The sequence below is a fragment of the Mustela erminea genome, chromosome 5, assembly GCF_009829155.1.
Source record: "Mustela erminea isolate mMusErm1 chromosome 5, mMusErm1.Pri, whole genome shotgun sequence".
NCBI classification, from domain to species: Eukaryota; Metazoa; Chordata; class Mammalia; order Carnivora; family Mustelidae; genus Mustela; species Mustela erminea.
Genome location: NC_045618.1, coordinates 43,986,070 through 44,010,956, shown reverse-complemented (window position 1 = coordinate 44,010,956; position 24,887 = coordinate 43,986,070). Strand labels below are relative to the sequence as shown.

The window sequence follows — 24,887 nt, the reverse complement described above, 5'->3', positions numbered from 1 at the left end:
AATTTAGACCGATACACCTAAATATTACTTCATCAAGAGCACAGGGAAGAAACAAACATGTCCTGTGGGCAAGGACATTACATGGTAAACTCTTCACAGCACAGTTGAGTGTGGCCCAGTATTTTAAACTACTGTTTTTAAGACAGTGTTGCATGTATAATCTGTGTCTACAACCTGGAATAATTCTTGGAAAACAATTTCAAAACCATGTAAAACTTAGGATAAAGCTGGAAAAATAAAAGAAATGCAGAAACCAATCAAGAGTGGGAACAAAGGGTAAGGATCCTTAAAGAAATGGCAGGACTGAAGAATTTCCTGACTTTGTGTGAGTGCCTCTGCTACAGCAATCATGCTACAGTATTCCATCATAACAGTGATGGCTGGTAAAACGGATACCCATCCTCAAATACAACACCCAATGTAGTGTTATTGGTTGCACTGTTTCCTCCCCCGCTAATATTCATATGGTGAAGTCCTAACCCCCAGAACCACAGAATGGGACCTTGCTTGGACAGGATATTTATAATCAGGGTAAAACAAGGTCATTAGGGTGAGCCCTAATCCAAAATGACTGATGTCCTTATAAAAGGGGGAAATGTGGACACAGAGACACACACAGAGGGAAGGCAATGTGAGGAGACACTGGTAGAACATGGCGGCTAAGCCAAAGAGAGGGGCCTGGAATAGACCCTCCCCGCTCTCAGCCCTCAGAAGCTCACCCTGATCTGGGACTTCCAGCATCCACAACTCAGAAACAATAGATTTCCATTGGTTAACCCACCAGTTTGCGGTTCTTCATTATAGCTGCCCTCAGTAAACTAATACACCAAGCTAATTACAGTTCAACTCAGATTTCAATTAATATAATTCTCTTAAATACAGGAAATTAGTAACCATTTTGGCACAAACTAACAATATAGTCAAATATATGTAATTATCTACAGGGAAATTATATATATGCTGTGCTTATTAACATGCACACGTAGGCATAGATGCAGATATTGGTGTAGGCACAACGCACGGGCATATTGGTATGATAATTTCTATCCACAGTCACAACAGTACTAGGTCATGCTGGGGTTGGGGAGGGCTCTTAAGCTGGGGACATCTACTGGGGTCTTACTTCATTACCACCAAACAAAACTAACTGAGGCATAGACAATGCTTATCACTGTAGGATGGTGGGACAAAAGATGTGTAGTCCTTAGGATTCCTGTAGCAAGCATGGAAGAGATTGTAAGCATTTTATTGGTGCGGTAAAACTTATTTTTTGAATTTGACTGACTGGCTTTGGTCAGAGTACACACTTTTCTTTAGGAATTAAATAAATTCTATTACCACACAAGTTCAGTTTCAGTTATTCTAATTCTGATAAAACAGAATGATTATCTTCCTTGTGACATCATCCCTTCCCTTGTATAAAGAAACAGGAAGCTCCCCAGGCCTTTTGATGCCAAGCAATTCAATATTTCATTCCTCAAATGACTCATTTTCACGACCTTCTATAGAATCTTCTCTCATATTCAACCAAATACACTGAGATGTAGACCTACTTATCTAGGGCACAAATATCTCATGGACACAGCAAGAATCCAGACCCATGGCTATAATGAAAGCAAGAGAGGGGGCCGATAAGTAGTTAATCAGTAATTATTTACCCATCATTGATAATGTACAGGACACTGTCTTGAGTGCTTCAGGGAATAAATGAGATGGAACAAGGCTGGTGCTGAATTCGGTGGGCTTCTGCTATCACAGCACACGTATGACCCACATCCAGAGAGAAGACCCTTTTAAGAGGTAACCAAGAAGCTGAGGCAACAACAATGACAACAACAACAAAGTAGAGGGATGCGTGACTGGCTCAGTCAGGAGAGCCTGGGACTCTGGATCTCAGGGTCATGAGTTTGAGCCCCATATTGGGTGCAGAGATGAATAGGGAAAGAAAAGTAGACACAATGGCAAGAGGACCAGAAGGATCCATGGGATGAAGACAAACTTTGGGTCAAATCAGTTAAGAATAACATCGGGCTGAGGGTGAGATAAAAGTTCAGCTTTACACAATGGACAGGACTGGGTAGATGAGGGAGAAGGGTAGTGTTCCAGATGGCATCAGAAAAAGTTACCCTTCCACCCTGGGGAAGCCTATCCTTTGTTCATGACTCGCATGTTTGTCACACCCTCTATTCCCCTCGCAGAAAGTACTCAACACCCAGGACTTGGTGACTCCAGGGCCTAGTACAGGGCCTGGCAAATGAATGGGTATTCCATAAAATCTGAACACTGAGTAACTGTTTCTGAGCCAACTTTCCATATCATGGTAAGCTCCCTGAGGGCCCACAATTATTTATTATTCTCAACATTGGTCAGATTTTCAGCAACTATTTGATAAACAGGCAGATGTAATTCCTCCATTTGATTTCTTTCCTTTTTATTACAGAGAAACAAGTATCTAAAAGAAATTATGGCTCTACTAAAAAAAAAATAAATAAATAAAATAAAATTAGGCCAATTCCTTCTAATTTAAGCAGCTTTCTACTTTCCTTAATACTACCTTTCAGCAAATTTAAAGCATACCCCTTGACTAATACCTGGGTAAACCATGTTATGGAAAAAACACTTTGAACTGGGAGTCAGAACACAAATTTGGATTGGGAGGCCACTGTCTCAATAGCCTATGTCAGTACCATGACATGGAGCCAGTGTGACCTCACGAATCCAGTGTTACACACAGACACACCATGTCTCAGTTCATGGAAAACTCACCTACCATAGAGCAAGGATCGTATCAGAAAAGCCAAACCACAGTATTTGCTGCTACCATTATTATTAATGCCCAATACCCCGGTGGATAAAAGCAAAATATAGAATTCTAAAAGGTTTTTCTTTACTCCAAGGAGGTACAGAATGAGATAATTAACAGTCGTCAAACCAGCAGAGAGAGAAGGAAGGGGAATGGCTCTTCCCTGAAAACCAGCCTCCCATGTTCTGCTTGTGTAATTGTCTTCTTCCTTGCCTACAGGGAGGTCAGTGGGGTTATTCAGTACTCAGGTTTTAGATGTAGAAAAACCAGAGAGAGACAGTGGGTCCTCTAGTTCTAAAATCTCTACTGAACTGATTAAAAAAAAAGAGGGTTTCAGTCCTGACTGCTTCTCAGGATGGCAGGAAGCCAATTACTTAAACGTTTCATGCAACAGTGCAGAAAATGCTTACTTCTTAAAGAATGCAGTCACCCATTTATTCACCCATAGAGACTCACTGAGTATCATCCACTTGACCAGATGCTACTCCTTGTACAGAAAAGGACCCCAGCAGCCATATAGGGGAATGAGTCTAGAGTAAGGGTCAACTTCACTCTCATCATAAAGTCTTTCTAGAACCTTAGTGATTCCAGAATGAAGTCAGGGCTCTAAAAATTTGGATAGCTGGGAATCCCTGAGGCTCCAGAATTAGTCTGGATCCTTCTGGACATTGCAACATCCAAATGCATGAGGTTCAGTCATAACAAGAACAGACCACAGCACAAGCAAGGGCTGTCCAACCTTAGTGCCACCCCACATGGTGGTTCAAGTTGTCCACATGACACTGCCGTGCTCTCCGTTCATTATTTGCCTGTAACAACTGAAGTCCCCCAAATAGCTGGGGTTGTCCTGAAAGCTGCGAGAATACATTTAAATTTGTATGCAAGAAGAAGAAAGCTTAAGTAACTTCTAACCCGGACTTGGCGAGGACTCTGTGGCCCCTGTCTTACCGGTGGTGAATGGTAGCACTCACTGTCATCCTGTTCTTGCATCACCAAAGCTCCCACTGATGCTAGAGTGGACAGGTTTTACCATCACCATCATGTATGCTATGCGCGCGCGCACACACACACACATATCTGAATATTAAGAAAAACACTCACTATAAAACTCTCAACTTGAAAAGATGATAGGTGATTATTTATGCTATAGAAGGCTTAAATAAGACTTACTAAGAATTCATTGAGCGAGCCCTCTTAAAAATCCACATGGGGAGTCCCATGATTTGCCATAAAGTCCTCAGAGGACGACTACCTTTTAACTCTAGGTCCCCTACACCAAAGATGGTCATGAGAGCCCCAAACAGAAGAGTGCTTGCTCTTCTCCATAATTTCAGTGGGTGTCAACTTTCTCAGAGTCGGTCTTGATTTTAAAGTATTGTGGCCCCACATTTCACAAAGATTTTATTTATTCCCCAGACTTCATATGTTTGTAATAGTCAACCTTCTGGTTTCTAATCAGTGAAGACCTACCCCTGATCAGAAGGTTGAAGTACTTTCTCTACGGCAGGTTGCAGGAACTCAAGCCAAGTGAAAGAGCACAGCTTTCCCTTTGCCTGCCTGCCAGATTTCTGAAATGCAGAAAGCATGCTCAAGGAGCTTCCAAGCAAGGAAGTACAGCTTTGCTTCCAAGCACCCTCCCCAGGAAAGGCAGGTGAGTACTTCCTGGGGCTGGGGTTCGGGCTGCCCAAAGGGTCTCTATCCATTACTGCAGCCGACACACCAGGAATGTGGGAGTCTGTGACTCAGGCAGGCAGGACTGAAGCCAAGATTAGGAGAAAGGAGGCATAAGGGAAGTAGGAGAGACCAGGTGCAGAGAGGGGGGGCGGGAAGCTGGATGGAAGGGAAGCTGTGGGACACACAGGAAGCTGTAAGCCAAACTCATCTATTTGGATTTGGGGAAGCATTCAATTACACATTCATGTTTCCCTGGTTACTATCCTGGATGAGGAAGGGCTGGCTAAATATTTCAATGCTCCAGAAAAAAACCTATTACAATGAAAAATCCTTTGGAGCTTTCTTCTCTTCTGTTTACCTTTGAAAGACATGTATAAATTTACTGAGAAAAAGAAGTTTCTTTATTCTCTTTCCTCCCCAGTGGTGAATCTCTCCATGAGTCAGTCTAAATGTCAGAAGAAAAAGGCATCTTCTCAGGAATATATAAATATTTATAGACAACATTACTCTATCACCCCTGAAACGTTAAACAGAGCTATTTTTCCATTCTCTTCTTTATTGATTTAGTTATGGTACATAAAAATCAGAAAGCAAAAAAAGGTTAATGGTAGAACTCAAATCGCCGGGTCAGGCATCAACTAAATACAGATCCCCCCCAAATACTGTCTCTTTGTGATACATTCACAGAGAGTGGTAACAGAAACAAGCAATTCCTATCAAAACAAACCCAGCCTGAGATTATCATATTATTAAATTATTAACTACCTTCATCTGTAATGAGAACCTCCAAGTCTGTGGAATATTTCCTCTGGCACAGATGCTCTTAAGGCTAAGTTCTACCAGACTGACGGTGTTGGTGGGAAAGAGTGACTATCTGGTGAGATGATTATAAAAATAAAATCCAGGGAGGGCACCATCAAGTCCTCATTCAGCTCTCAGAATGTTTGGTTGGCCCTCCTCAAATTTCTTGCCTTCTATTAGACTGGTTGACTTCAACAGACCAAAAAAGAAAAAATCACCTGATTGTGTTAATAGATGCAGAAAAGCATTTGACAAACTCCAATACCCATTCATGATAGAAACTGTCAGTAAGCTGTAATAGAACTTTCTCAACTTGATAAAGATTATCTACGAAAACCCTACGGTTAACATCATACTTAATGATGTTCAATCATCAGAGTTTTTTCTATATTCCTGAGACTAGAGCCTTAACAGATACATAATTTCCTTGCAAACATTTTCTCACATTCTATACATTGTCTCTCTACTTACTTGACAGTGTCTTATCAAGCCCCAATGCTCTTTTAGTTTTGATGAAGTCCAATTGATTTTTTCCTTTCATTGCTTATACTTTTGGTATCATATTTAAGAAATCATTGCCCACTTCAAGGTCATGAAGATTTCCATCTATATTTCCTTCTAAGAGTTTTACAGTCTAATAGCTCCTACATTTAGAACTTTGATCCATTTTCAATTATTTTTTATATATAGAGGTAAGGGTCCAAATATAGTCTTTTATCAGCCTTGTATTTTATTTTATTTTTTTTACTGTAGTATAGGCTCTGTGCTCAAGGGGGAGCTCGAACTCATAACCCCTAGATCAAGAGTCACATGCTGTACTGACTGAGATAGTCAGGCACCCCCCTCTTTATCAGCTTTTAAACCTAAGAAGAGCTTTCTCTCCACTTTCACTGAATGGTGGAGATGGGAAGAAAGGACAGAGAATTCCAATCTGTAGATTAATTTATAAACAAGAAGAGATGATAGCAACTGAACTTCCCCTGATGAGTCTGAAATCCCCTACAGTAATTACAGCAATTCAGTGTTTTGAGCACTGGAATGGAGTTCAGTGCTCTGAGATTTTCAAATGACTACTAAGTGGAAGGAAAACTCAGTTATTAAAGGGTGCCACCTTAACACTATCAAAATCAATTAAATAAGCAGTTGCTGAATACTGGTAATATAGTCTGCACTCTGCTAACCCCTAAATATAAATATATCTAAGACACAGTCCCTCACCCTAAGAGCTAATCTACTAGCTTGGAAATAAAGATGGTTTCCCAGAAAGTGGTTCAATTGCTAAGAGTGAAGTAATTCAATTACATAAGCCTTAAAAAAAAGAAAGAAAGAAAGAAGTCAAATATGCTGGAGCCAAGAGACCTAATAAAATATTCCAACAGGGGCAGAAACTTTGGTGACACTAGACTTAATTTTGACCATTCTATCTTTATGCATGTTACACAATAGAATACTGCCCCACCACCAAATCAACAGAGAAGAAAATTTCCTCAAAGACACAAAAAGAAGAGATTCTATAAGAATAAGAAGATGTTAAAATGGCCTATGCATCCTCAATTCCTTTTGGAATGTTATGTGTTTTCTAAGGGATTTTTTTCAAGGCTTAAGTGGATTAGAATTCTGTTTTATTGGCTGCCTGGGTCTTTATTTTTTAATAGCCTAATATTTACCTTTTACATTACAAAAAAAAGTGAAGAAAAGCATTATGTACTCAAAAATGCATCTAGAATGATGTAGGAACTGAGTGGAAAATACACAAAATCAATATATGTTCCTTATTCTCAAGGGAACCAACACTTCGAGAAGACCTGCTCTGAGACACCATCTTGTAATCCAAATAAAACCATGGCCCTCGGTTCATGCCTTAGCGTCACGCAGACCTCTCTTAGAATTTTAGGAAAACTTCAGAAAATGCCTCATTTGAGGAAAACAGAAACCCCACAGAACAAGTAGGCATCAATATAGGAAAACAGGCCAAAAATACAAAGCTTTAACAACCGAAGTCACAATTGGTAACATCAGTCCTGAAGCTCAGTTCAGGGTTCTTCTCTTAGAAGGATTCCCCTTGAAATCAGTATCACCATAGCAAGTGTCAAATGTGGCCGACGTGGAAGCTCCTTCTCAGAGAGAGATGGGAACACCATGTATGGGTCGTCCATTAGTGCCAGGCATGTCATGTTTATCTCATTTACGCCATCCAGGGATCACATAAAGTGGGTAACACCAAGGGAGTGGTAGAGTCTGATAAGTCCACCTACACTTTGTTCCACCACCAAAATTTTGGATATGGAAAATGTAAAACTGAAAGTTACATACCACCAGCTAGTTAAGTCACTAGGACTACCACGCAGGTCATGAGGACAGGGAATTCCAGAAAGAAGGGTGCTGTGGAATACAATTATTTCAAAACCAGTTCTCCTCTGGACTCTGCTCTGGTTCTGTAAGCAATAAGCCACCTCAGCTCTAGTGTTTGTTCTTACCAGTCGACTGGCCCTCCAAGAGGCTTCCAGGTAAAAACTCCTCTGAAGGGCTCTCTCTTAAATACCAGACCCTCCTCTAACCTACTCACTTAACATCTACTGAGCCTCACTGAAGAAGGGTTTATGAGTGGGAGATCAGCTTCCCATTTATGTTGACTGCCAAATTTTCTTTCCTCATACTTGGTACACAGAAACATCCAATCCTTCCTCTAATCCTGGATCTTTTTTTTTTTTTTAAGATTTTATTTATTTGACAGAGAGAGAGAGAGATCACAAATAGGCAGAGAGTCAGGCAGAGAGAGAGAGAGAGAGAGAGAGGAGGAAGCAGGCTCCCCGCAGAGCAGAGAGCCCGATGTGGGGCTCGATCCCAGGACCCTGGGATCATGACCTGAGCGGAAAGCAGAGGCTTAACCCACTGAGCCACCCAGGCACCCTAATCCTAGATCTTAATGACCATCATCAGTCAGCAAGACTTTACTTAATACCCAGACCTTCCTTTGAAAAATCTTTTGGGACAGACTTGGAGAAAGGATATGGGCTCCATAATAATGCATATATACTTATAATAATTCCATTTAATTCAACAAATCCTTATTGAAAGTCTATTGTATACAGTGTTCTAATTATTAATGTCATTCCAACTTTTATTTCTGTTTCAATAGCGTTGTCTACTTGGTATTTTGTCTATACAAGCCACTCCAGGATGATAACATGGTAAAAGCCGAATGTGCTGCTCTCAAAGGCCAAGGATGCCTCAGTGGGTATGTGAACAGTGTGAAAACTACGGCTGTTTTTGTCTTAGCTCAGAAGCATACAGTGAATTATCAGTAAAAGAAAGAAAATTTCAGTCCTCACCTTGTTACTGAGACAAAGTAACTACAACTTGAGATTCAAATAGAGCAATGACTATCAATTAGCATCATTTTTATTTCTCAGTAGAAAGAAAGACACTTAGTATGCGGAAATAATTGTGGAAATAATTGTGGAATGCTGATTTCTACATCAGGACTCTACAAAAGAAGAATGCTCACTTTCCACATTGATAGTTCATGTATGATTTCACCCTTTTTATAATTTGCTCTATTGAAAACTAAAGTCCTAGCACAATCAGAATCTTAATGGATTAAATCCAACATGAAATACTTCAAAGCTTCACTTGACCCAAGGTCCAGGAAACAATGTCATCTCTACCTGGAAAGAATTGAGAGGGGTAAATAAGCAAGCTGAAAACTGCTTAATAAAAATCATTCATTCTGGAAGTTTTAACAAGATGCTTTCTTAACAAACAAACAAAGTTGGGGAAATTGGGAAAGGCAAAGCAAATTAACATACTTGGTGATACTCTAACGGCAAAATAACAGATTTTTAAAATTCAAATAAACAGAGGTAATTCTGGCATAGCTAAGAGACAAAACCCTTTGCGTAAGTTCAGCATGGTTCTATTTTTAAAATAATGTCTCTGATGCACAGCATTTCAATTTTTGTGTTAGCCTCTAACAAGCAAAAATCAGTGTTTTATAGTATCTGTATACGGCAATCCTCTTCACTTCTCTCATGGACACCTGAAGCTATTAAACATTACTGTTCTATGAATATAAGGCAAAAATGGAAATAAAGACTTGGCTTACTTAATTCCCTGCTTGGCTGGCTCCCCAAATTCACCAACTCCCTCTATTGGGAAGGACAAGAGAAATCAAGACAGAAATGTCATATCTATCAATTCTCCTCATGATGAAAGCAAATCAAATATCTGGGGTACAATTCCATCCCACCCAAGGGCGGAATGATGTAGAAAGTTTAACATCTAACCTTCCTTCCTGCACATCCAGACGACGGATCATCCCCTTAAGAATTCTCTTTTGCCAAGAAACAAAACGATCTAACTACTACAACTGCCTTAGCCTTTGGTGATGATGAAATTTTAAACGGCATGTGTACTAAAGGCGTGGCTGGCATAAACATCTCATAAAGTGAGACATTTCTTGCTTCTTTTATCACCAGCACTCGCCTTAGTCCTTCCTTCCAACCTTCAAGAACAATCCCACAATCTTATTTTAGTAGGGTAGAGTTTAAAATACTTTTAATAAAATTGAGTATCTGCCAAGAGGAAACACACTGGTGTTTGTCCTTGTGCTGAAATGACATCCCGCACTCCTGAAGCCTTTCCCCTCCACGTCCGCCATCCAGTACCCAATGCAACTCATGATATCTTCAGTTTCCTCTATGTGCCAACTTCACGCCAGCAGCCACAGATACCTGATCCAACTAAAAACTCTCATTTGACTTCCCAAGTAGCAGTACTTGGGCTTCTAAGAGCTATCTGTCCTTGGACAAGACATTTATCCTCTGAGTCTCCCTCTCCTGTACAAAGACAAGGTGATCTTAGAATGTCCAGCCAGTATCTAATGCTTTACACGTGGGAGCAGAGCCTCGCTGTCAAATTTGCCAGCAGCAGGGAGAAAGCAGACTTTGGCCTCGGGTACTTGCGTTAGTTGTCTCAATTAGGGAAGAAAATAATAAAAGGCGGTAGTGAGTATGTCCATGTATTTCCCACACTCTGGTCAACAACGCTTTGGCCTGCCTGGGCTCCTGACTGCTAACCACCAAGGGTTGAGGTACTCATCTTCGCGGACGCCAAACTATGTTTATTATCATTCCAGCAAACTGGGCTTTAAGCATCTTTTCTTCTTATTATTATTTGTTCAAATGGATGAAAAGTAACACAAATTATATTTTCCTAACCCACAGAAAACACAATCCTATCAGATATTAGACTGAATTTTTGCTCTGAAATATTACATATATTGAATAATTGATATAAATGCTTGACCAGCTCCTATTAAAATATCTTTCATGGGGCACCGGGCTGGCTCAGTGGGTTAAAGCCTCTGCCTTCGGCTCCGGTCATGACCCCAAGGTCCTGGGATCGAGCCCCACATCGGCCTCTCTGCTCAGCAGGGAGCCTGCTTCCTCCTCTCTCTCTCTGCCTGCATCTCAGCCTACTTGTGATCTCTGTCTGTCAAATAAATAAATAAAATCTTTAAAAAAATAAAATAAAATGTCTTTCAGTGCCATTGGCTCCTATGTACATATATATATATATACACATAAATATATATGTATATGTACATATATATATATAAACTCTGACCCCAAATGCTTGAAAACCATGAGAATAAATGACCTGCACGCAAGGGCTCTAAGAAGACAGGTGCTGTCAAACTCCTCCTCTGGCATGTGGGAGAATGTGGTATCTGCCCATTGTTCAGCACGGAATGCAAATGTGTTCCAAGGGCAGGTCTACCGTCCCCAGAGCCTCCATGTCCCTGGCCTCCCTCCACTGCACACTCACACATGAGCGGCCTGCCATCTTTCCTCCAGCCTCCATTTCCATCTGCCCACACTTGGATCTCTGCAGTCTCCAGCGAAATGACATCAGCAGAGCACAGTCTGAAAGCCAGACTGGCAACAGGGAAACCCAGATTGGCTGGATTTTCAAGAGTCCTAAGCTTTGAGAAGACAGGTGGCTGTATTTAAAACTCCTCCCTGCCCATCAGCTTTAGCCCATGTTCCCCCCACTGCCACCCCCACAACATATGCTGGGGGAGTTCCTGTCCTCTCCCTGCCCTTGCCAGGGCACAGGAGCCTAGCTGCTCCCAGCAGCTGCTGGCTTCCTCCTGACTCTCCAGCACACTGCATTCTAATGGAATGGATGCTGAAACCTCTAAGCTCAGCTCATGGCAAAAGGCATTTCCTCCCAGTCCTTGTCCTAACCACGGCCTATGCCCTCTTCACCTTCAATTCAATTACACACATGAATAATGTATAATTCGGTCTCGGAGAGTGAACAGCCCTCAGCTTACGCTGCAGCCACCAAAGCCTGGCCATACCCCAGTGTAAGGGGCGCCACTACAAGCCAGCACTTTGAAGAGTTCCAGTTGTGATCAGAATGGCTCCAACTTGGAAAAGCTCTCCTAACACGTTCACTTGGGCCTGTGTAACTAGAAAAGTAGGTCAGGGGCCTGAGTCAGTCTGAAGGCCAATTTGCACGTCTGCTAGTCAAGAGCGAAGTCTCATGGGTTTTCCGTGGTTTGCAAGATGCAAGTAATGACATTCACAGATGGGTCCCCTTCATACTGCCCCCACGGGTGCCCCCGCAACAGACTTGATGACCCGTACAGGGACAATGCCCACGCCTGCATTTTCTAATTATCCCCCAAATCCTGATAACAGTCCCCCTTAGATAGCCAGGGTGGGAGCCAGGGAGGGGGAAGACATCTAGGGTGTTACTGGTACAAGCAGCTTTCCCATCCCTGTGTTCCAGCAGCTTAAGGCAAGAGCCTCTGAAAAAGATGGGCTTCATCTTCCTTAGCTGCCTTGTGGATTTTATTTTTCTCCTGTTTGGTCATTAGATGTCACATTAATGTGGTGTTTCCAGTCCTTAACTATTTTAAAGTCAGTCCTCTTCTTGCCTTTCCTCCCATCGCGTGCTTATGTACATAACTGCCCAAGCATACACTTGGGACATGACCCGCGGGACTGTTGAGGAACTGTCAGCACTCGGGTGCTTGAAGACAGCGTGACAAAAGAGCAGGAGGAAACTGTCAAAGCTTACCCATTTCTTCCATTTCTGTTCTTCCCCCATAACTGTGATATGTTATCTCTCTTCCCATACCCCTCCTGCAAGAGAATATCTTGTGCTTTTCATCAGACCTGTTTCCAAGACCAAGCAGCAGAACAGCAACGTGCACAGAGCCTACCTCATTCAAGACCTTCCTCCTTCCAGCCCTTCCCAGGCCAAAAATCTTCCAGCCTTCTGTGCAGTCACAAAAAGGAGGAGTCATCCATGATAGAGACGACTTATTTTACGAGGAGAGAAGCAACCAACTCCCTATAATGTCACAGTAACTTTTAAACCCATCAGAGAAGTAATATGGCAAGTCATTGAAGACCACCTTTCCCCCCCCACCCCCCAATCTGGGAACAAAGAGGAAATATAGGACCATTTGAAAAGAGTATACAAAGTTGCAGGTCAATCTTCCTGGGTCTAATGAAGATTAAACTGGCCATCTAAAACTAGCACCAATATATTATTTCTGAGTGAGATACAAAATTCTCACCTAGCTCTATTGTAAAAAGCATTTGGAGTGGGGCCCTTAAGCTATGTCCTAGGCTCCCCCTGAGGTGTCAGACCCCTTACTCCCCTCTGTGGTTACGACCACAGTGGAAATGCAGAATCTCTGCTTTCATACAGTTGGCAGGAAAATTACAAAAATATCCCCAACAAAGACCGACGCATGATAGATCTAACATTAGCAATGAACTTGACGGGTGACTCTTTGAGGAAATGACAGATCAACAGTACTGCCAAAAATCAGAGTCCTTACGCCCTTTCCTCTTTTTTTTTTTTTTTTTAACTCTCTTAGCAGGTATCGTCTCACCCTCTATATGAAACAAACGAACTCAAAAGAAGAAGTAAAAACCAAAGGCTTTACATCTCATGAAAAGCTACCTAATAATGGCAGCCAATTTGCTACAAAACAAGGACTAGAAGAAAATGTATTCTGAGTTTTTGTCCACATCAGTACTAGCAGAAACCTCAGAGCTGGGAGTCTACACCAAATGGTGTCCATGTGGATTGGCTGTGACTTACACTTAAGATCCATCTACATTCCACATCTAGTATTTCAGGTATGAACCACGGAGTGAACTTAAACCACCATGATCTTAACATCGCAGCCAGCAAATCTCATTTACAAATTTACACTTGGTTTTGGTAAATGGGACAATTAGTCAACCACTCGGTGAACTGTGTACCGGACGCTTTCTTTGGATTTATAAGGTATGAGATTTTCAATGAAAACAAAAATTTTTCCCCAAGTGTTCAAACCAACAGCCCCCTTCATCCATAGTAATGTAAACTCCCCTGGAAACATTCTCAAGTGCTATACTATTTACCTACACTCACCTGATTTGGGATCCTCTGTCTTCAAGAGCTGTGCTTTCCACTGGCTTGGTAATGTTGAATTCTTTTCCACTCTGGCAATGGGTTTATCAGGAGAGGGCTCAGTTAAAATCTCCACTGCCCATTCAAACAGTTGCTCCATATGGATACTAAGCAAAGCAAATCCACTTAGTGATTGTGCCATGAAGAGGAAAGGCCATATTGATCATCCTAATTAGGGCTGTCAGCTGGAGAAAGGCTTGCTGGCACTCAGGGCCAGCTGTGTAGGGTACACAGAGGCAATGGGCAACATCGAAGGCCTCCCAGCAATTGGTCTGGGCAGTGATGGATGCTACGTGGACAGCTTACAGGGTTATTAAGGATACAGAACTGGCCCAAGAGAAACCTGAACTACATCTCGTTTTATTAAGATAAAGTTAGATTGCTCATGATACAGAGCAGGACTAAGGAAGCTTTTGTCTCTTTTATCACTGACATAAGCCCCAAAAAATCAATTTATGTATTAAATAAGACAACCAAATGAGTGTACGTGTTAGATGTGGATTACAAAACACTACTTGTCTGCACTTTAAGAACAGGATATATAAAACTCTTGAGTAAACATATTACCTAATTTTACACTATTTAATCTGTGTTATTAATATATTATTGAAAAGAAGAAAGGAGCCATGGCTTTGCCTGCATTCCCTTCATGCATATGAAAGGGTACCTGTTCAGCAGATAAGGAAAAACATACCACTCTTCAGCCCTCATCCTAACAGGGCACACTGAATGGAGACTGGATACTGAGCACCCCTTTGCCCCAATCCCTCTGGACTTGAAAGAGTTCTCTCAAAGTTGCAAATGGTGGAGATCAGAAACCATCAGAAAAAAATTCCCCTAGCTTTACAGACACACGCACATAATCATTCACTCACAGACTCTTCCATTTCTTTCCTTCTGTGCCCCTTAAGAAGTCCCTACTAACTTTAATTGTATAACCTGGAGTAAATTATTTTAACTTTCTGATTCTCAGTTTCCAAATTAAGACTAATCATCATTTCCGCATTTAGAATACCAATGCCTCCAGATCAGGAGAACACGCAGAACAATAGATTACATCAAGTCAGTAATGCCTGGTAGAGTTTATATCTAAAAGATGGGGTTCAGGAAAGGAAGGACAGTCATAATCCAGTACTTCCCCCAAACAGACCAAGAAAAGCCTGGCTTGTGTGTGGTGCCCCCTCAGAAGGATGAAAGGAGAGGTTTTCTTCTGGACAACAGCACGGTCTTCTGGAACATTCATACATAATATCTGAAACTAGAAGACAGCAAGTTTCCATTCCAAAATGGCTTTACTTCCCGACTTTCATCTGGTAAGAGTCTCCCTTCTAGAATTAGCTAGAAATTCTGTGTGGTGAAATCTCCAGATGTGGTCATTCCTTTCGAACACCTAATAACGGAAACATGAGGTTCTGTTCTACTGAGCCGGTTCCGCTGTGGTCAGGGTGATCGTCACAGAAAGCAGGAGGGCTCTTGTCCCAAGAAAAACAATGAAAGTGCATCACATTGAAATGCTCATCAGCATCATCTTGGCAACATCTGCCCCTCATTTAAGTCCCTCCACAACCACTTTAGATGAACATGCAACAGTGGCATAGCTGACTTTCACAGCAGGAGAACTGAACTACATCAGGTCAGGTTTCCAATAGACATTGGGGAATATGTGGCTGGGGCTCACAGGGCGGTTGAATCAAGAATGTAGTGTCTTGTCAGCAAGAAACTACATTTTTGGGGGCGCCTGGGTGGCTCAATGGGTTAAAGCCTCTGCCTTCAGCTCAGGTCATGATCCCAGGGTCCTGGGATCGAGCCCCGCATCGGGCTCTCTGCTCAGCCGGGGGCCTGCTTCCTCCTCTCTCTCTGCCTGCCTCTCTGCCTACTTGTGATCTGTGTCTGTCAAATAAATAAATAAAAATCTTAAAAAAAAAAAGAAAGAAAAAGAAAATAAACTACATTTTTAAAAAAATCCCCACCGACCACAAGAGTCCTTTCTCCTTCTAAAGACACTGTTTCCCTTGCTCTCAGTAACTGCGCACTGACTTCCTTCTTCCTCGTCTACAAACATGAGGCAGCTTACTGTGCCTCGAATGTTGTCCTTCCCGCCGAAGACTCAGAAGGTCATGGTGGCACGGCATCATCCCAGACTGCAGGCAGGGTTTTCAATCTGTATGTTGACCCTCTAGCCTGAGGCCCTGAGCACTGATCATGTGGACAAGCAAGTTCTTAGGAGACCCAATCAATCCCTTAAGTTCCAAGGTGCTACACGAAGCAGGTTTAAGGAATTTGCAAGTTAACTTTGAAGGAACAACGTCAACAGGCATCTATCCCCCTCAGACAACTTCCAAAGGTCATAATGAATAAGACCACAGAAGCTCCTTCAACTGGGAGTCCAGTAAACTACCTTTTACATGTTGACCGAATTAAAATGGAAGGTGCACCAGACAAATGAGCTTCTTACACGTGGAAAATTTTACTGTCTTGATTATAAACACTGTAGTCTAAAACCTTGTTCAAATCAGAGCTCCTTAAGCTAAAGGTTGACCTCCAATTTCTGCCAACCTGTACTGGTTGCTCTATCCGTTCCCTTAAGCTGCCATTAAAACAAACAAACAAACAAAAAACTAGCACTTAATGTGTATCTTAAGACAAGAGGAATTAATTTTTCCATAGCTACAGAAGCTAGAGATCTGGACTCAAGTGTTGCTGGGGGGTTATCCTTAAGGAGAACCATTCCTTGTCTCTTTAAGCTGAGTTCACATGGCATTTTCTGTGCCCTCTCCTCTTCTTATAAGGACACCAGTCACTGGATTAATCTAGCATGACCTCATCTCCATCTTTAAGCAACTGCATCTTCAAAGAGTATTTCCCAATAAGGCCACATTCTATGCCTTCAGGTAGACGTGAATGTGGAGGGGACACTATTCAACCCACTATTAGTTATTAATGAAAAGTCAAGTTGAAGTCTTATGACAAGAACTACCTTGGTATAAAAATACTTTCTGGAGAAATATAAAACGGCAAAATGTTACATACAACCCATCATAAATGAATAATGGGGCATACGAGTGACCTCATCCAAGGAGATAAACCAAAGATGAGCTAAGAAAAGCCACAACTATGAGTAAGCCAACACCAACAGTTTTCATTTCTCTCTCACCCTTGTCTAACGGAACAGAGGTGAGTTGCCAGAGCCGAACATGGAAATTAAATGGAATTTTTCAGGAAAAACACACAGCATCACCTCCGTCCTCACACAACTAACCCAAGGAAAATTCACAGACAACACTTACTACATGTTTACCTAGACTCATTGCTATGCTCAGTTAAAAAAAATCCAACATTTCGGCATGCAGGCAACATAATACTCCAAATTGAGAACAGAAAACAGGTCACAGTGTAAGCCACAGCTAGAAATGCTCATTTGCTATTCCAAGTTATTCTGCAAAAATTAAAAGCTCAACTGTTTAATACTGTCAACTAGTTTATATGCTGAGTGTGTAACTCGTAGATTTAATAGCAACTGCAGGAAAGCCATTTTAATGCTCATTTCCTAACTCAATCTTTCTTCCCTAGACTTAAAAAGCTGAGAAAGGCTTTCAAAGTCTTCAGCATCATGTTTCACTCTGAAAACTAAATGCATCAGAAGAAAACCAACTAGAAAGCTTCCAAAAAAGCCCTTCCACCTCTGCAAGTTCTCTAAGCTTAAGAAACGACCACTTTCATCATTACGTACAGTATTTGCAAGAAGGGAACTGCTGAATGTCTCCCTCACCCAGCTCACTACACTCTTCCATTCCTCTAATGGCAAGTGGAGACTCAAGTCCCCTCAACCCATCAGTCAGGACAAGCAGCACCCTGGGCTTTAGGGGAAGTCTATGTTTCTGTGAGAACCCTGCCCCACAGGATGCATACAGAGCACTGTAACATACAAGCAATTCACAACGGTCACATCCAAGCGCTCTAAACAGGCGTCTCCTACTAAGTCTTCTGTCAACGTGAGGCATCAACGGTCTCATTCATCAACTCATGGGAAAAGGTGCCCATATCCACAGACCAGTCTTTCTGCCATGGGGGCAGTGGGGAAGGCTGGGGAGTGCGAAGAGAAATGAAATTTTAAAATTTCTCAAATCTTAAGCCAGAAAATAGTCCGTGAAGTTGGCATGTAAACCCATCACAGTAGCTCCACAAAATGTGGATGAAGGAGTAGGAGGCAACTTTCAAGTTAAGTCTCCAGTTAAATCTAAGACTGCAAAAATGTTTCTCAAGGTCTGGGACAACTATGATCCATTTCTTTATAGAAGAGGGAAAGGTATATGTGAATAATCACTGGAGACAGTCAGCCTCGAGGAGTTGGCCTCCTTCAAGATTCTCCCACCTTTCCAGAAAGACTTTTCATCTGGAAGATGACCAACTCTGTTCCCAGTGTCATCATCGTACGCTTCCCCTAAATACAAAGTATCAATTCCTTCCTGTCCCTCTGCAGCACTCCAATCTACTCATCTCCCCCCATGCATTTGATTTCCAAGTTCCAGCCAAGTCTAGTTAAAGGAAAGCCCGCTGGCGAGCCACGCCGTGTGACAGACACATCACATGGACAGGCAAGCGGGTCAGCTGTCAGAGGTGCCGTGTGGCAGCTGGGGCTGTGTCAGGCGGCCTCTCTGCTCCAGGTGTGACAGCCACACAGGGCTGCTCACGGAGGCATGACGAAGGGGAGAGGAGCCAGCATATCCTGTGGTTTAGTTGCCTTGCTTCTTTCTTCAAGCCTTCCCTTAGATCTCTATGAACATGCAGTCTCTGGTAAGTGGGTACCCCTGTATCACGGATCAGGGAGGTGAAATGTCAGTGTTTTTTAGCCAGGGAGAGGGCCGACTGCAAAGCCAAAATCTGGAAGCCATCACCAAAAGGAATTCATGCCAAGGAAGGCTGCAAGTCCCCTTCAGGCGGCTCCTCTGGCCTCATCCGTAACACAGAGGTGGGAAGTGCACTTGGTCTGGCTCTCTTCCTCCTTCTGCTCAGGCACGTTTCAGCTCCTCAAATGCAAGAAGTAGACCGGCTGGACAGAAAGCAGCTGCCCCCACTCCTGATAATGCCTATGCAGTATCATTTATAAATCAACAGTCTCAATAACCAGAGCCTCATGAAACCTCACTTTCAATTCCACACCCAAACAGAGGCATTCTACAGGCATGAAAGCCTTCACAGCCCTGTCTCCTTTCCTGAGCAGTTAGATACCCCGTGTGAGGACACCCACTCAAGTGACACTTGGCCTCTGCCACAGCCCATCCAGATGGCAGTGACCACAAAGGCCATGGGAACATGCAGTCTCGATACCACTCTTCTGACAAAGTAATTACTATTCATCAGGAGCTTTCTACAAAAGTACGATTAATGAGGCAACTTGGACTAGACCAAAAAGCAGCAGCAAAAAACATCTTTTTTAGTAAAGGTCGAGTATAAGGATGTTAAGAACATAAGCAACAGATGTTCAGGTGAGAGGTGGGAAGGCAAAGGCCCTGGCACTCACAGAAGATTCCCAGTGAAACTAGCCAGTGGATGAAAATGTGGGAGAAACCTACAAACCACCAGAAGCCTGGGCTACTACCCACCTAGAAATAGCTACTTGCAAAGAAACTACCGAAAATAGTAATGAAAATGTTGCAAAAATAAATGTTAACTTGTCCACACAGCAGTAAAACCAGCAATAAAGCTAAAATGATTACATCCTCAAAAAAATAAAATAAAATAAATATATAATTTGATTACATCCTTGTGCTGGTATGAGACAAACCGATAAATGAAACAGATACAATGTCTAGTGCATACACAATGTTCCCATGTGAAAGAAGCTTCATCAAAACTCTACCAGGACATGAAAGAGTTTTCAACAAGTGGTGCTGGGCAAATTGATCTGAAAATAAATAAATAAATAAATAAATAAATAAATAAATAAATAAATCTCAAACTTCTACTATACACTGTAATAAAATTTATATGAATTGAGAGCTGTTTTTTCAAATTAAAAGCACCAAACTGTAAGATTTACACTATTTATCTGAGTCAGACTGAGGAAGTTCTTCTTAACTGAAAAGAGTGCAGGTGAGAAATCACAAGGATATTTTACAACATAAAAAGTAAAAATATTGTGAAGTCCGAAGATAGGCAATGAACTTTGAAAATGTATCTGTAGCTTAGCAAGAAGTTACCATTTACCAGAAAAATAGTGGCTAGAGCTCTTTAAAAATCCAGAAAATGAAATATCCTAATACAAAATGGTCAGAGAAGAATGACAGATTTTTCACAGAACGCCACAAATGGCAAGGAAATAAAAAGGGGGGGGGGGATTCACCTTCAATAACAACTTTAAAATACATATCCAAACAAAATTTTCTCTATCATGTTAGCAGGGATATGAGCACTCATCATTTTGGTGAGAAACATGGTAAAATACACATTCCCTTCCATAGGAGGTACAGGTTTTTTGGGCAGTCAAGGCAATATTCTTTAAGGGTCTTAAATATGGTCACACTTCTTAAGATACCTTCATTTCTAGGAGTCTGTTGAAAGGAAATAATTAGAAGTAAGCACAAGTATTTTTGAGGACATTCATCACTGATTTCAGGAGTAAAATACAAAATAATATAAGCTGCATACAAACATGCACGGACACAAACAAGACTGAAAGAAAAGCCACCCACACGTTAGGGAATTGTACTGTCTTTAAATTCTGCTTTTGAACTGATCTACAGTTTGCTACAATGTGTATATGCAGTGGACAGTCTCTCAGTCATTTGACTACCTACATGCCAAATTAAAGCAGCTCTGTAGGCGGTATGCTACACCTGTCATTGAGGGGTAGGCCTGTTCAGAATGTTCTCCAATCTGTTCAAGCCATTTTTATTACATATTTATCATCTAAACAAACAGGATATGGACCAATGAAAAAGGAGCACAAAGGCAAAGAACTGCTGTTTGAATAAAAATTCAGTAAAATGTTTGTTGAACTGCTAAAAAAGACCATTGCTGCCAAAGGAGGTGAGGGCCAGATAATTGTCAGTGAATTGAGAGAATGTTCTTAAAAAACACAAAAGGGATCCTACTCTTCTCCTCAAACATCTCAAGTCACACTCTATCTTTAAAAAAAAACCTAACTATACCTCTACAAACACACACACACACACACACACACACACACACACACACACACACACACGGAATACTACTCAGCCAAAAAAAGAGAGATCTTGCCATATGCAACATGGATGGACCTAGAGAATATTATGCTAAGTGAAGTAAGTTATAGAAAGACAAATACTCTATGATCGATTTCACATGTGGAATCTAAAAAAAAAACAAGCAAGCAAAAAGATCCAACAGACTTAAAATACAGAGAACTAACTGATGGTGGCCGGAGAGGAAGTGGGTGGGGGTTGGGCAAAACAGATCAAGGGGTTTAGGAGGTAGAAATAATAGACTGTACCTTGAAAATACATTGTAGGTTACATTATATCTCAGTAATAAAACAAAAATAAAAATAAAGAACCCGAAACTGCAAATCATGAACTCCACGGTGTGGGAGAGGCTCATGATGGAAAGATGCTACAGAACTCCAGTTATACACACATTAGAGAAGCTTCTTAAAGGCATGTATTTAAGTCCAAATTTAAATGTGCATGTTTTAGGTTAAAACATTTTGTGATCCTCACTTTTAACTGACTTCTCCCACACTACTTATAAGTATAATTAAACCAATTCTGAGAAACTAAATTTTAAGTCTGGTCACGTCAAATAAGGGGGTTTCCTTCTCATCCCTTCGCACAATGGAGGAGAAAGCGTTCTTCTGAGCAGCAAGATGGTAAGGTGGTGGGGTGGAGGGAAGGAAAGGGAAGAAAGAGAAAACCAGAAAGAGAGGCTATTTTAGAATTCTAAGCAGCAAAATCAAAAGTCTGTGCAGAAAATTTTACAACATTTAGATGCTGCAATAGCTAATTATAAGGTCAATGTGGTAATGCAAATGCTTTTGCCTGGCACAGGGGATTTGATCAAAAGACAGAAATGAAGGGGGAGAAGTCGGAGTGGGAGACGAACCATGAGAGACTATGGACTCGGAGAAACAAATGGAGGGTTATAGAAGGGAGGGGCGGGGATGAGTGAGCCCGCTGATGGCTATTAAGGAGGGCATCAATTGCATGGAGCACTGGGTGTTATACACAAACTATGAATCTTGGAACACTACACCAAAAACTAATGATGGACTGTATGGTGACTAACGTAACACAATAAAATAAATAAAAACAGGAAAATATCTTCTTTAAACAAAAGGTTATTGGTTCAAATGTTCTTAGGCATACTGTTTCAAAAAACTCTCGTAAGGTACTATAAATTCCAAAAGAAAACAAAACAGCCTATGAATGACTCAACAAATGTTCTTTCTTAAGAAAACCTCATTTATATTTTTTTATTCATTCACTCACTCATTCATTCATTTATTTTTGAAAGAGAGAGAGAGAAGGAAGAAGGGGAGCAGGAGAGGGAGATTCTCAAGGAGGGCCAGGATGTGAACTGAGAAGTCTGAGCCCTGAGCTTTGGCTCTTTACTATTACCTACATCCCCCTACCATCTACACCGTCCTAAATACTGGTTATTTCTCTTCCAAAGCTACACAGTTCTCTCCAGCTCTACTTCACACAATGGATTTCAAATCTTCAAGAAAGAAATAGGGTAATAAGCCCAAGAACATCATTTTGAACTCAACAGTCCAAGCGAAGGCTGGCTCCTGGCTCTACCGACAATTCTACATAATATAAAATCATCCCAGCATGACAGAACAGATATTGATAAAATCCACCCAGCAGATACCACCTATTAAGGGCTTCAGTCAGTCCTAAAGAGTGAGAAGACTTTTCAAAGAGCATACTTATTTTTAACCAAGCGTTTTCCTGGCGGAAAGGAGGGGGAACTGTCTCAGGAGCAGGCAGACTGATTACCCGTTCCATCTCCGGCTGCCGCAGTTGTACAAAACCCAATCCAGTTGCTCTAACTCCTTGCCATAAAGACCCTGGGTTGGAAGATAATACACAACACACTGCTGACCTGGTTAAGAACTTCTTGGCATTTGGTGCCATCGTTCCCAAGGGTAAAAACAGGTGGTAACTGTGCGCCACGTCTTCATTTAGAGAGCCTCAGAGTCCAACAGGGACCAAGGACAGTGCTCGTGTTAAGGAGAAAGCCCAGAAAACAACACTTCTTAGCAGCAGCAGACCATGACATCGACCACATCATACAGAGTATTGATTCTTAATGAAAAAAAAGAAAAAAGGTTGGAAAAAATAATCAGCATCTCCCAGCACGCTGAGAAAAGGGAAGCAAATTGCTCTACTAGCAAGACTTGGTCAGGCAGAGAGGTGTGGGCATGAGGGAGAACCGTCCAATGACCAAACAAAAGATAGCTACTGCCTACCAGGTGCGCAGCACCATGTTAGATTGGGGGGGGGGGATAGGTGGACATGCTGGGGGGGTGGGAAGTTGGATATACACACTAAATATGAGAGCAGATCTCTACCCCAATTAGGAGTTCATCACCAAGATGGGGAAAGGAGCTACAATCCAAAAAAGATTATGACATACCCAGTGCCAGATGACGAGTGAGCCACCACCATCATCTTTGCTAACATTGACTAAAGACAGCCACCATGCCAAGGCCTTTCAAAACACCACTTCATTTAATCCTCCCAAAATTGTGGGAGGCAGAAGTTATTGCTCATTTCCACTTCACAGGTTATTAAATTGATTGGGAGAAGGTCCACGTCTTGCTTCTGACCTTCAGCCAGTAAGTGATACAGCTAGAAATCCAAAGCAACTTTGTTCAACTCCAAAGCTGATGCTTAGGAACTCAGTTACAGATACTCTCCCAAGCCTCTGGACACTCTTTTGAGAACGATCCCTCTGGTGAGCAAGAATCTGGAAGGCTCCCACAGGGAGGAGGGAGACGAGCTTCCAGAGAAACTTAAGGGAAAGAACAGAGAACATTACAAGACAACGAAAGACTTCAAAGATTGGGCAACAGCTCGATAGGCTGTAGTCCAAAAATGTTACCAATGTATACCTGTCACTTCATAGGCCAGGCTTTAGGCACAGGAATGACTAGCCCACATGTGGTCCCTACCTTCCAGGGACTCCGTCTCTTGCAGGAGGCAGAGCCCTCCCAGGGTCTTGAGAGAATGTGTCTCTCAGACAGAACTTAGTCCTGAGGCTCTGGCCCTCCTGTCAACCCCCATCATTCACACCTGAGCCTAGAACAGCAGGTGTCTCTCTTCACCAGAGGGCATGGCACTGCCCTAAGTCCATTTATAAAGTCAGTTGTTGGTTCTTGCACTATTCATCAGCTCTAAAATGGTTTTTCCCCAAATCAATGTTACTTGCAAAGTAGAATTATGAGATGAAAAGGAGGCTTCATAAATATTTTAATATCAGCCTATCTTAAATTGGCATATAGAATATAAATGGGATAATAAGATATAATTACATCCACTCCCCTTCTTGCCCCCAGCTCGCCCCTTCCAGAAGAAATCAGCTTTAAAATCATTATGTGAGGGGAAAGAGTAAGGTAGGTGCCAGCAAAGAGGTGGAGCAGGTTGCGGGGGTATTTGGTGCCACAGTGGCCCAGAACAGAAAAACACTACAAAGGAGCCTATGGTGTGACACTGGACTTGCAAGTATTGGTGTGAATTCATGGTTTTCAGGACAGATGGATGAACAGACACATGCAGACGTGCAGACACAGAACATAGCTGTGCATGCAAAGACAGGTGCACAGTTAATCCCCATTATTTGCAAATTCTGTATTTGCAAATTCACCTACCTGCTAAAACTCATTTGTAACACCAACAGCACTCTCCTGGTTATTTGTGGACACAAGCAAAGTGGCCCAAATAGGGTCATCTGGTGGATACATTCCAGTTGAGGTCCAACAAGAGGACGTTTTGCCTTTTCCTTTCAGCTGTCAGCCTACCAAGTGTCCCTTTTCCAGATTATTTAGCGTCACTATTCTTGCAGTTTTGTGGATGATGTAGCTGTTTAAAATGGCCCAAACCTCCTGGAACGCTGTCTAGGGTTCCTAAGCCCAGGGAGG

The 24,887-nt window shown here is 41.9% G+C and overlaps 1 protein-coding gene across 7 annotated transcripts in view; it reads right to left on the bottom strand.

Moving 5' to 3' along the window:
- Nucleotides 1-24,887, bottom strand: part of TLN2 (talin 2) — a 421,428-nt gene that overhangs the window by 211,262 nt on the left and 185,279 nt on the right. Inside the window, exon 1 of one of the 7 annotated variants that reach the window (XM_032342746.1) lies at nucleotides 13,724-13,845. The exons of the other annotated variants lie outside the window; for them this stretch is intronic. The gene's annotated coding sequence lies outside the window, so the exon portion shown is untranslated. Of the gene's footprint in view, nucleotides 1-13,723; nucleotides 13,846-24,887 lie in introns of those variants that run through there. 7 annotated transcript variants of the gene reach the window in all.